The 13,028-nt window shown below is 40.8% G+C and overlaps 1 protein-coding gene and 1 pseudogene across 1 annotated transcript in view; both read right to left on the bottom strand.

Moving 5' to 3' along the window:
- The window catches only part of slc30a6 (solute carrier family 30 member 6), a gene marked incomplete in the record, with an annotated part of 262,873 nt that overhangs the window by 165,367 nt on the left and 84,478 nt on the right, over positions 1-13,028 (bottom strand).
- Positions 4,689-6,697, bottom strand: LOC119911511 (annotated as a pseudogene).

Genomic DNA, 13,028 nt, shown 5'->3' with positions numbered 1-13,028 from the left:
AAACATCTGATGATGCATTATCTCACATTTACACTGACAGGACAGTCTGCTATATAAATAAAATTGAATTTAATTTAAGGGATGACACACAACAAATTACATTAAAAACAAGACTTATCTGTATCTGATCTTATTTCCTTTCCTCTAATTTTAGCCTCTTCTTATTTTTAGGTCAGTACAGCTGACTGTTGCTAGAGGACGAACACACACACACACACACACACACACACACAGAGATGGGTCACATGACATTACACACTGCTGAGTCCAAGCAGCAAAGTTCAACCTGTGTGTAAACTCCAGGCTCACTGAATGAATTTTGTACTTTTGGGCTTGGACAGCTCTGAAATCAGACAACAGAGAAACACAACAATCATAAACTCGCTGAAATGAACCTCAAACACTTTCCAGTTTTACAGACGCACACTCCAAGTCAAATTGCTGCATAACGAGGCCTGTAGGAGTTTTAAAATATGACATTTCACAGTGCTAAACTGACGGCCACACTAACAAATATAGATAAAATACTTCTCTTGTGAGAAAAAGATATAAACTTAAGCTCTTATCACAAATAAAGAAGACACTCATTAACCTTGTAACAAATACAAATATATACCTCATAATAATCCTTACTATATATATATATATATATATATCCTTACTCTACCAACAGTGATCTATGTACTTATTGTAAGTTGCTTTGGAAAAAGCATTGTCTGCGAAATTATGTTCTAAATGTGTATATGTATATATATGTGTATATATATATACATATATATAAATATATTAATCTCCTGAAATGGTGAGGAAGAAAACATTATTCATGAAACATATCAGGCTGCAAGAGTCGCTCAATACAGAAAAGAAGTGATTGATCGATCTCACTTCACCTCTCACTTGTGTTTTTTTAATAACAGATTTTTAGAACTACTAATACTGATAATTAAATTAACAATTCTTCCAAAAGCTAATAAAAGTCACCCATAATAAAATCTCACAGCAAGTAATTCAAAGAAATTATACTCAAATACTGAAAACAAATAGTAGAGAAATCAAAGTTACTCTAAAACTTCTAAAACAATAAACTCAGATGAGTAACTTTAAAAAATAAATAATACAATACAAAATCAACACACTCGGGTATTTTTTCGCTTCTTCCTCAGTGCATAAAAATGGTGTAAAGTAAGAGATGCACTTATTTATTCTCTGTATGTATTGTTCTCTTTTTTTGTTCCTGTGCACACATCATCAGGCAGAAACTCTTGCTTCAGATTATTTCATCCTTTTTAATCAAGTTTAGTTTCTCTGGGGGAAGGGGGAAAAAAACAGACAGCAACAAAGTAGACGGTACAGACTTCACACATATAAGTGAACGCTAACAACAAAAGTGCAAAAAAACCCAAAACATTATAACAAATAAAAACCTCCAAAACCAATTTTTATACAAAACCAAAATGGGGGGGGAAAGTGACATGGAGAGAGATTTTTCAAAAAAAAAACAACCTCAGAGTGTGGATCAGTCTGCATCCTGCATCTACTTCTGCTGTTTCTAATATTTTAGTATTTGAATGTAAGGAGGCTCAGTCAAACTCGCTGGACTGTGTTTGAGCTCTTATTTTGCCAATTATATATTATTATTTTGTGTTTGTTTACCTGCATGTAGGATCTTACTGTGTGTTAGCTTTGTGTGTGACAACAAGGTCGGTCTCTTTTTCAGTTTCAGGAGGATTTTTATTTCAGTCAGAGGTTAAATACGTTTTTTCTGTCTTGCACTGTAAAAAAATAACAGTTTGAATAAAAAAGGGAGAGGAAAGCGGTCATTCAGCAGCTTCCTGTTTCCTGTTTGCACAATCAGCTGTTTGAAATGTCAGCAGAGAACTCCAGCAAAATACACAATGAATTCATTTAAATCAATTTAAATTAAATCCAACCTGCAACTCATTTACTTTCAATATTTTATATTTATTTTTGCAATAAAAGGCCCCCAAAAAGCCGGTAATTTTAAGAAAAATCAACATATTCAACCGTGCAGTTTAATATTGATGCCAGCTCTGACTGGACGATTTTAGCCTGACTTAGACCTGAATTTTAGGTTTTTAAATGTCTTTGTTTTCTCCAATAATTGCCATTAGAATTTCACTTTATCTTATTTCTAAAATTGTATTAAAATGTATAATGTTTTGCTTTAACGGAGGCTACATATCCTGTTTTGTAAAATATCACCAACCTAACCTGCTGCCTCGTCTTCTTTACTGGAGTCTTTCTTTGCTTTATTTTTGCAAAAGGCAAATTTTATTTGATCGGGATTGTGTTGCAGAGCCCAGACAGCACTGACCTGAGATCTGAGGACGGACCGATCGATACCACAGCGATCGATACTCTGATAGTCAAACGCTACTCGATTGGTGTGCTTATAATAAAAAAAATTGCATAAACAGGTTTTATGTTTTTATTCTAAGGCAGTCACCAGGTTCTCGCTGATTTAAAATGCATTTCTGCGTTTTTTTGGTAAACATGACGAGATCAATGATTTGCAAAATTATGCCCAATGATAAATGAATATATTCTTTTTACATGTATTATCTGATAAAGAAAAGTTTGTGTAATTGTAAAAGTTCACACTATTTCAGTTTTTTTGTTTTTAGTTATTATTACTTTAGTAGCCACACTGTTTAAACAGTGGATTATATAAGTTAGTTTGTGTCATGTGATTTATGTAATTAAATACTAACTAACCTTTGCCAAATAAATATTTCAAATGAATTATTTATTGCAGAATAAAATTATTTTTTTATCAGTTTCAGAAAAAATACTGATTCATATAATCAGTATTTCCAAATGAACCTGTCTGCGGTGAAAAGACATCTATGTGTGCTTATATAAATATAAAATTAGTCATTTTTTGGGCTACAAAAAACAATAACTGGCTCTTTATGAAATACCACATGTTAAAATAAAGTTTAAAAAATTGTGTAAAAAAAAAATTTCTATTTTCCCCATTTTTTTTTTAAATCTACAACATGTAGTTGTTTTTTCACTAAAAACTGGGTCTGCGTAACATACTCAAACAAAACATTAATATCTGTAACAGATTGTAAATGGCGGCCTGTCCTGCTGTCAGCTGATGCAGGTTTTCAATGATGCCCTTGCAGCTTGCTGTGCAGCTTTCACTCCCAAGAAATCAAAATTTAAAAAGTACTTACATTACATTAAAAGGCCTTTAAGCTGTTATTGCATTGTTTTAAAACTCATATTTTAACTTGTGGTGATGCTTTTGTACAAGTTGAGCTGCTCTGATGCTGCAAATTTTTCAGCTGTTCAGGTGTATAAAACCAAAATGCACAGTTGTCCAATCAAAATTAAATTGAAACTGAAATTGCCTCTGTGGTGAAGGCCATGAGATGCGGGTGAAAGCTCTGGTAAAGCTTAAACTACAATTTCCAAAGTCAAGAATGAACCTTCATGCTCAATAAATCTGTTTTTTATTAGTTTCCTCATAAAAATGTGGTATTTTGGAGATAAAAGTTTTTCACCTGACCTCAACTGTATATAAGTGTGTGTGTGTGTGTGTGTGTGTGTGTGTAAAATGCAGGGTCTGATGGAGCAGCAGAGGCCGCCACCCTCCGACAGGGATGTTTAACTGAAGCAGGTCATGAAGTGATAAAAGTAATGTTTTTGTATTTTTAAATTAAGAGGTTATGTGTTTTTATGGTGGCCCTTAGCGCACATGCGCAGATGGTTTTACGCTGATACAGGCCTGCAAACACACACACACACACACACACACACACACACACACAAACCAAACTCAACCGAGGACAATCTGGGAATTGATGAACAGAAAACATACAAAAACTCGTGTTACAGCTGCGTTGTTTTGCATAATTTTACACATGAAGAGTTCTATTCCAAAAATGTTTATATCCATTTATTTATTAAAACGGGCGGTTTTAGTAAAAAAAAAAAAATCATGTTTAGCACTGAAAAGCAGCAGTACGGATATTATTAGCTTAACTTCAGTTCTGCCACATTGAAAAAAAGTTCGATTCATTTTTGGATATGATTATTTTGGAAGGAAACTCTTCACAGAGAGCAGTTGTATTATTAGTCATATTATTATCATCATTAGGCCTGTCCGGGGTCAAACCTGAGTAGAGATATGATTTGTAGGCTTATTTTTCCTCTCAAAACCCCTGATTGTTTCTGCTGATTTTAAGGCTTTATTTATTTCATTTGTTACTTTTTCAAAAGCCCCCCGCCCCAAAAAAAAGAGAAAAGAAAAAGTTTTGATTGTCTTTTTTTTCTCTCCTTGATTGTCTCAAAAATTAATAAATAATTATTAACCCTGGAGGCTATGTCTTATCCCCACCCCCTCCCCCCTTTCCTCAATACTGATGAGTATACACTGACAAATAGAATTTAAATACATTGTACAATAAATACAAAACATAAATAAAAGACTCAAAGAAAGTACTGAAAATCTTTGTACAAGATATAAATAGCTTGAAATATACTTAAAGTGTTACCTTTGGCAAGTCTAGTTTACAGTTGTACAACCCGCGGGTAACAAAAGTTTGTCCCTTTTTCAGTAAAATGCGAAAGAAATATCTAAATAAACCCGTTGCTGTTCGGGGCAGAATATGGCCAAAAAGTTTCACTTCATATATATTTTTGCGATCAATGTTTGATATTTACCACTTATCATTTGCCCTTAACATGACGTCTTTTGTGCGTCCTCGTCCCGGTGCCATCTACGGAGAGGTGATGGTGAAGGGGGAGGAGGGGGAGGGAGGGGGGGAGTTCAGTTCAGGAAAGCGTTTGGGGTCACTCGCTTTTGATGGGACAGCACCCCGGGGAATCCCGCGGACACGCCCGGGGAGAAGGCCGGTAGGGAGCTGTTTCTGAGGGAGTCCGACAGCAGGGACTGAGGGGAGCTGCTGGATGCCAGACCGCCGAATCCCGGTGCGCCCTGCTGGAGATGCGGCGGCGGAGGAGGCGGGGGTCCTCCTCCCGGCGGCCCCGGTGCCCCTGCAGCAGCGTGTTGGGACCCTGAGACAAAATACCCGGCAGTCTGACCGGAGAGCAGACCTACCGGCGACGTGCTCATCCCGTAACTGTTCGTCAAGCCCAGCGCCCCGGCGGCCGACCCGCCGAGGATGGAGCGCCCCAGGTCCCCGTTGCTCAGCTGCTCCACTGCGGGCAGCAGCGACCCGTAGCCGGCCGCCTGGTTCAAAAACCCGGGTGAAGATCCGTTGTAGTGCGGGTGGTGGTGGTGGTGATGGTGCAGGGAGAGAAATGGAGAAATCTGCCAGTAGAGCGGGTTGTTCGCCCGCTCGTTAATCCCCAGGCTGAGAGGAGCGAAGCGCAGCCCGCGCTTCATCGCCAGTTTGCCCCGGGAGGTGGCGGAGCGCCGGCGGAGCTTTCCGGTGGTCCCCCCGATGAAAACATCATCGCTGCTCGGGTCCAGCATCCAGTAGTTCCCCTTCCCGGGTCGTCATAGTGCCTGGGTACCTTAACGAAGCACTTATTGAGGCTCAGGTTGTGCCGGATGGAGTTCTGCCAGCCCTGCTTGTGCTCCCGGTAATACGGGAAGTTTTTCATGATAAACTCATAGATGCCGTTCAGCGTGAGTCGCTTCTCGGGGCTCTGCCGGATGGCCATCATGATCAGGGCGTTGTAGCTGAACGGAGGTTTGTCATATTTCCCGTTTTTACCGCTATTATTACTGTTAGTATTCTGCTCCGATGTGGCCTTAGCGCCGTCCCCTCCTCCGCCTCCCCCTCCGCCCTCCTCCTCCTCTTCCCCCTGCTCCTCCTTGCCCGGTTTCTCAAGATCCAGTACCGCGGCTGCGGAGTCCACCTCCGGTGGGTCAAGCGACTTCTCGGAGTCCGAGCCCGGTGAAGGAGAGAGGGTCACTGGGATGCCGACGACAGCGGCGGCGGCAGCGGCAGCAGCAGCAGCAGCAGCGGCGGAGTCCGGTCTGTCGCACTTGGAGGGCAGCAGGAGGCTCTTGATGCTGAAGGAGGAGGACCGATGGACGGTCGGCGGGTCTTTTACATCCTCCATGCCCGGTGGCGGGTCTCCCAAAAACGAGGAATAAATAATAATTAAAAAAAACAACAACAACAACAACAACTCCAAGCTCGTCCACCTCCGTTATCCAGGCTGGAAACGAAAGAGCCAGAGAGGAGAGAGAAACGAGGGTCAGGATGAGAGATGCATGGATGGAGGAGGAGTAGAGAGAATAGAGACAGACAGACAGAGAGAGAGAGAAAGAGAGAGAGAGGGAGAGAGCGTGGCTTAGATGTGGAGAAATTAGTAATTAAGGAGGTTCCGACTCGCGGCTACATCACGGAGAGGAGGAGCTTCTCCAACTTGGTGATTTTGTCAACAAATCCTCTTTTCTGCTTCTTCTTCTCCGTCTTTCCGTCTCCAAGATGAGACCGACGACCTTTAATGTCTCCAACAACACAAACCTGTCATTTTTATCTACCCTCTTTAATCTCTCTTCCTCTCTTTCGGTATTCACGCGTGCACTTCTACCGAAATTCGTTCATGTAATTGTGTCGTGCGTCATGCTCCCTCCTCCCTGTGCATGTGGGTAAAATCCCGTCCTGAGCTTGTGCGTAAAAGCGCACGTCTGTCTGGGTGTGTGCGCGCGCCTGTGCGTGTGCGTAAAAGCGCACAGGCAGTGAGGGCAGGCAGCCTCCTCTGCTTTGTTTTCTCAACGACAGTAATAGTTTGAATTCATGTCGGCAAACACAGCGCGTGCGCGATAAGTGTGCGTTCACGTGTGTGTTTTTTGGGGGAGGCGGGGGGTGGGGGGGGGGGTGGAGGATGAAGCACTGAACTCACTGCTATTGTCTACTAATAAAAATCATTGTGCCGAGCAGGAAACACGCACACACACACACACAAACACCGCCTTGAGGCGGCAAGTCTGATGCTGTAACCAGAGCGCCTCCTGTCGGAAACTGTCAGTTCTGCAGCACAATTAAACCTGTACATTTTCCCACTGGTGTAAGTAAGTAAGCAGACTAATAATAATCACAATCAAAACAAGGATAATAATTGATCGATAAACCCCTAAATGTTTTTTCAACTGGCTTTAAATGCAAAAAAGTCACATTTTCTGTATCATCTGGTTGGAAGCTAACTGATATTTACACTGAGTAAAATATTAACACTCCATATTTTTATGGCTTCTTAATGCTGTCATTGAGGATTATGAGGTCTGGTGGTGATTTTAACGTTTTACAATAACACACTCATTACATTGGTAGGTTTTAAAGCCTGTCTTTATGCCAAATAACAATTAAATAAATGCACATTACATGAGGATAATCACTAATTTGTCCACAAGAATTAAATTCCTGGCAGTGTGGGGGATTCTCTGAAACAGGTTTTACACCATGTAGGAATATATAATTTACAGAAAGTATAACTGAACAGTTAAATTAATAAATTCAGCATTTCTGAAATCCCGAACTTCAGCTGCAGCTCCACCATTTCACCGTTTGTCATGTGCATCATTTTTGACACATTTCTCCAAATTCAGCCTTTCGTATTTGTTATCTTTTGAAACTTTGTGATGTAAAATGTATGTTGTGTTTGGTGAAATAGATAATAGTGCTTATTTGAAAGGTGAAGACACTGGGGGAACTGAACGAATTTACTATTATATTATTTTCTAAATGTACATTGTCCGCATTTACTGTTTTATGTACAATATACATTTTGAGTTTGTTTGTGTGTGTAATTGTGCATTGATCTGTTCCTGTATACTTCAGGAATCACGCTGAAAATCTTTTGGAGGTGGAAATTTGGAGAGAAATAATAAAAGGAGAGAATCTGCACATTGTCTAGAGATTTAATACTTGTCAAACCTACACACACTGCAGGCCTGCGGATTTCACCAAAGCACCATTAGGTAGAATACCTTTAGTTGGTAATTTTCTTTTTGGTAGAAAAAAACATATGAGTCAGTCAGCGATCTGCACAAATGTGAATATTAAACTTTAACACTGAAGAATAAAAGGCTACAGCAGATCGAGGCCACAGGCTGCGGGCGCTGCCTGCGGGGCAGGCCCTCATCATTAGCACGCGCTTTGTTCCCAGCTGAGTTAGTTATGATTCAGTGCAACCATTTTTTTCTACTTCAACGTACATTATAGCCTAATAATTATGGTTTCACCTCGGCACACAAAGGTGGCTAACTTTATCCACCACTAATATCTTGCACCGCACGCCGAGCGCATTACAAGCGTGTGAGCGCGCGTGTCCAGCAGGTGAACGCAGGATGCGAGATGGCCGAAAATCATTTAAAGTAGAGGTCATTAGAGGATGGTCCATTGTTTCCAACTTCCGCAAGAGCAGGAAGAGGAGCAGAATCAAACAGCCGGTTAGTGGTAACGTCGTGTGTGCGTCTGCTGCATGTGCTGTGTTTCTACTGTCAGGAGGCTGAATTCTGCTGCAGATTAAGTGTTTATCAAGCATTTTGTTTTGTTGTCTGCATGTGTTTAAGGTTATTAAGGTGCTCATTGTTTTCATACAGTTATGTAACTTTTCAGAGGCCTCTAACAAGCTGAACATGGGAATGAAAAATTGGCCGCTGGGCCTCTTTCCGCAGTTTTCTATGGTTCCAGATCTGTTGTGTGTCATTCAGTTAAACAGATAATTTCAGCAATATGCAATGTATAAGTCACAGAAGGGTCACTGTGTCAAAATTTAGTTTAAACTATGTGTTTAAACTAAATTTTGACACAGGCCCCTCTTCAATATGTGCTAAAGATCAGATAATAGGTCATTAAGTCAGTTAATATTGTGTTTTTGTTGTTTATACAACAGAAAACAGTTGACACACAGTGAGCTTGGGGCTGTCTGGAGTTTTGCCCAGTTGCTAATCCAGTCCTGGTTCTGCTGCTGGCTGAGGAGCTACAGTCGTAAGGCAGTTTATAAATGGTTGCCCAATTCTTCCAAGTATTTTCCTCGTGACAGTAATGATTTAACTTTAGAGTCACAAGAAAAACAGAAATCTGGCAGAATCCTTCAGTAAAATTAAGATGTGTTATTTAATAAAGTTTCACCCTCTTAAAATAAATGTCCATTTCAAATTGCTGTTTCGACAGTTTTCACAGCTCTTTATATTTTACAGCACACACACACACACACAGTCCAAATTATATGTGTTTAATTTTATAAATGGTAGATTCAACCTCTATTACAGAATATTCTGTTTCATGTTATTGGTTAATTAGTCACGATTCAAAACAGTCAAAATCTCTTTAATTTAATGTAATGGATTTTTGAGATTTTACAGGCTGCATTCAGTGACACACACTGAGCTCTGTGATCACTGTTTGTTTGCACTCACTCCAGATTTTGTATGAAAACAAAGCTGAAATCCAGATTACACACACACACACACACACACACACACGCACACAAACACACACACACGCACACACAGGTCTTCCTCATCCAATCCTCTGTATTAAATCTCCGCTGTGTTTTCTGTGCCAGATGGCGTTTTTGTTTAACTGGATCTGAACCTCCAACAAAGGCTCTGTTTGGGCTGCGTTCACAAGCATGAAGACACACACACACACACACACACACACACACACACACACACACTTTATTCATATGAGCCATCATTTCGCCTCTGGTGTGTAGGATTGTACATTCAAAAACAACTAGCTCGGGTGTTTTTATACACTTTGGGCTACTTTGCCTCAAGAAGCAAATCGGTCATGACCCATAGGTAATGAATGGGGTGAACTTAGTGAACTACTTGATGCAGTGCTTTCAGATAAATGTCTCTATTGCTGTGACAAACAAAGCTGAAGTCAGGTCACTTTGGACAAGGCAACATTGCTATAATTCAGTTAAACAACAAAACGTCAAGTAACAGCAGCCCCAAACAAAGGGGCTATCTTTATGCATTAAAACTTGTCAATCAAATCCCCAATCCCACAATGTAAAAATAAAAATCACAGGTTGCATTTCCAGTGCTCTCACTTTCAGTTTAACCTCTAAAGTGGTTTAGATAATCTGGATAAACTGTTGGTTTGTTCCAATTTCTCAGATCGCCTGACTGACTGTTCTTAACCCATCATAATAACGCGGTAACTAACGTGTTGCTCATACAAATGATGGACTAAACTACAAAAATAAGACCTGAGTGGACGGACAGCACAGAAGGAAGTAAGGAGATCCTCAACAGATGTTGTTTATACTACTCAATGAGCTCTTATATTAATGATTATGGGCTTAACCACTTACCATAAGGTAAGCAGGGTGTACTGTGAGCAGACGTAAGGGGAAATTATCCATCTATCTTCATTACCTGCTAATCTTGTACACTGTGCGAGAGGCAGGATTCACCCTGGACATGTTGGCCATCCATGACAGGACTGACACACACACGTAGACAAACAAATTCGCACTGTATAAGAGATCAGACCGAAAACAGCTCTGTGTTAAAACAATGGAAGGGCGTGCGTGAGTAGAGGAGTGGTGCTTATGCTCCAGGAAGTCCCGTTTGAGTAACGGTGATGCGTTTGAAGGGTTATCAGAGACTAAAATGCTGCACAGCTGTTTGAGATACACAGACAGGATTTTACGATATGCCTTTCATGTTACAAAGTAATCCACCAGGACTGAGCACTTGAACATGTGAGTGGCTAGGCAGTGCCTTGCCTGATGAAGTTGCATTGCAGCAACAGTTGAGCCTGTTTGAACTTTTTTTTGCCAGACCATACTGCATTTGTCGGAGCCCCGTGCTCTGGCAGGTGTAGCGGCATTGCTCTGTCTGACAGGTAGCCGTGCTAGCGAATTGTCGATCACACCAACCTTTGGAAACCGAAAGAAGTTCAAGCCTTCGAACTCCTGCAAAAGTGGATTCAATATTTATCAATCAATTAAACGCAGGCGAATGAAATAAAACAAAAGATTCAGGTGAGCAAAATACCCTTGCTTGCACCAGAGCCCTTTTTTTTTGCTTATGCCACCACTTTAATCACATTCTTGCAATGTTTGGTCTTTTCAACATCCATGCACCCCTTGAGGTGTCACTAGGCCCCGCCGCCCAGTTTGAGAACCACTGCCCTAAAGCCTCCCCTGCTTTCTTGTCTAATTTCCTCTAAATAGGACCATAATTTACTAAATTAACATCATGCTGTGTTGAAGAAGACTTGAAACTAGCGACTTAGACCATAAAGTCATTAGGAAAGTGTTTACTGAGGGAATAAATCAGCTGAGAAGTAGAAACATTTTTTCATAGACTGCATTCGGACTTCTTTTTGCAACCAGTGGAGTCGCCCCTTGCTGGCCGTTAGAAAGAATGCAGGTTTAATTGACCCTAAACACAAAGTACGGTGGAGGCTGATGATAATATCATTATTGCGGCTTGTAGCAGCTTTGAGCTACAACATGCACTTTTAATGACGGTGGTTAAAAAATCAAATGTTTCCTTTAGTTTCTGGATCCCACTCGTCTGTGTGCAGACTCTGTGCTGTATCCTGCTTCATCTCCTCAGTCAGACAGGTTCAGTGTCGGCCGCCGGTGGTGTCAGTTTTTCCGATGGCCGAGCTCGCCACCAGCTGCACAGATTACACGACTGTTGCCAAAACAGTACAAGTATTTATGAGCAGCTTTTAAGAGTCAGATTATCATGAGTCTGGTCTCACAAAACATGAACTTGGCTGACTCCTCATTCACTCGCCCGCGATCATGAGCCCGCTAGTTAGGAGTGGGACAGAACCTGATGTAACCACCCAGCTTTCATTGCTCTCCCTCTGGTGTACCAACCGCTCCAAACTTCAGGACCAACTGCTGTTTTCTAAGAAGAGGAAACCACGTTGAAGGTCAGCAGATTGATTTCACCTGTTAAATCCAATTTAGTCATCAAGGAGTGATCCACTAGAGGAAGGAGATTTAAAGCTCTTGCTGCTGTCCTTGTGAAATGGGAGTCACAAAACCATATTTTCAATATTTATTCACAGATATCCCTTGTTCTCTGCTCCTTCCTCCTGTTTCTCATTGCTCTTGCTTGTGTCCAAAGCTGCAGGCACAGGATGAAGATGCATTCAATACTTTACCTCATCGAAGTCTCTAGCCCTTTAAACTACTGTATTCTTATTTATTTATCTTTTTTGTTCTTTTAAATGATCACAATAAAATTTCATGATCATCAGAACGCATTACTTTTGAGGGGCTAGAAGCAGCGACGCTTCTCAAGACACAGCAGGTGCCTTCTCATTTCAGTAACTTCTACAACCCACAGGGAAGGTAGAACAACTCCATTACAGTTATATTTACTTTGTGTTAGTCTGTCTCACAACAATGCCTGACTTCCTGTCAATGGCTCTCAGCTTCAAGCCCATTAGTTCCTACTGAAACAACTCACAAAAACGTTTAGGAGGAATATTTTCTCAGTGGATTAATCCTCATTTGGTGCTTCAGTGAGTATTTGTGGCAGCAGGACGGTGTATGTGAGATCGAGTCAAAATAAACTAGTGTGTGTGTGTTCATGATGATGAAGGAGCATGTCACCCAGTGCAGCAGAGAGGCTCACTGATGTGTTTTTAATTGTTTTTGTGACAACAATACAGCTCAATGGCACAGAGGAAGATGAGACGTCAGGCTGTAAGACACACAATATTTAAAGGGCTGTAATCAAATGTCATTATCGAGATGTGGGGTTTGAGACATTAATAAAATATTAATGACACTCAACATCAACAAGAATCAGACATGTTATGATACAATTGATCCTTACTTCCAGTTGAGATCATGACACACACTACTAACTACACTACAAACAAAATTATAAACGCAACTCTTTTGTTTTTGCCCCCATTCATCATGAGCTGAACTCAAAGGTCTAAGACTTTCTCTATTAACTCAAAAAGCCTATATCTCTCAAATATTTTTCACAAATCTGTGTTAGTGAGCGCTTCTCCTTTGCCGAGATAATCCACCCACCTCACAGGTGTGGCATATCAAGATGCTGATCATACAGCATG

The sequence above is a fragment of the Micropterus salmoides genome, unplaced genomic scaffold, assembly GCF_014851395.1.
Source record: "Micropterus salmoides isolate LMB-PRFRI ecotype aquatic unplaced genomic scaffold, ASM1485139v1 Ms_hic_scaffold_2, whole genome shotgun sequence".
Taxonomy (NCBI): Eukaryota; Metazoa; Chordata; class Actinopteri; order Centrarchiformes; family Centrarchidae; genus Micropterus; species Micropterus salmoides.
Note: the sequence above shows the minus strand (reverse complement) of the source record. Positions and strands in the feature narration are given on the sequence as shown.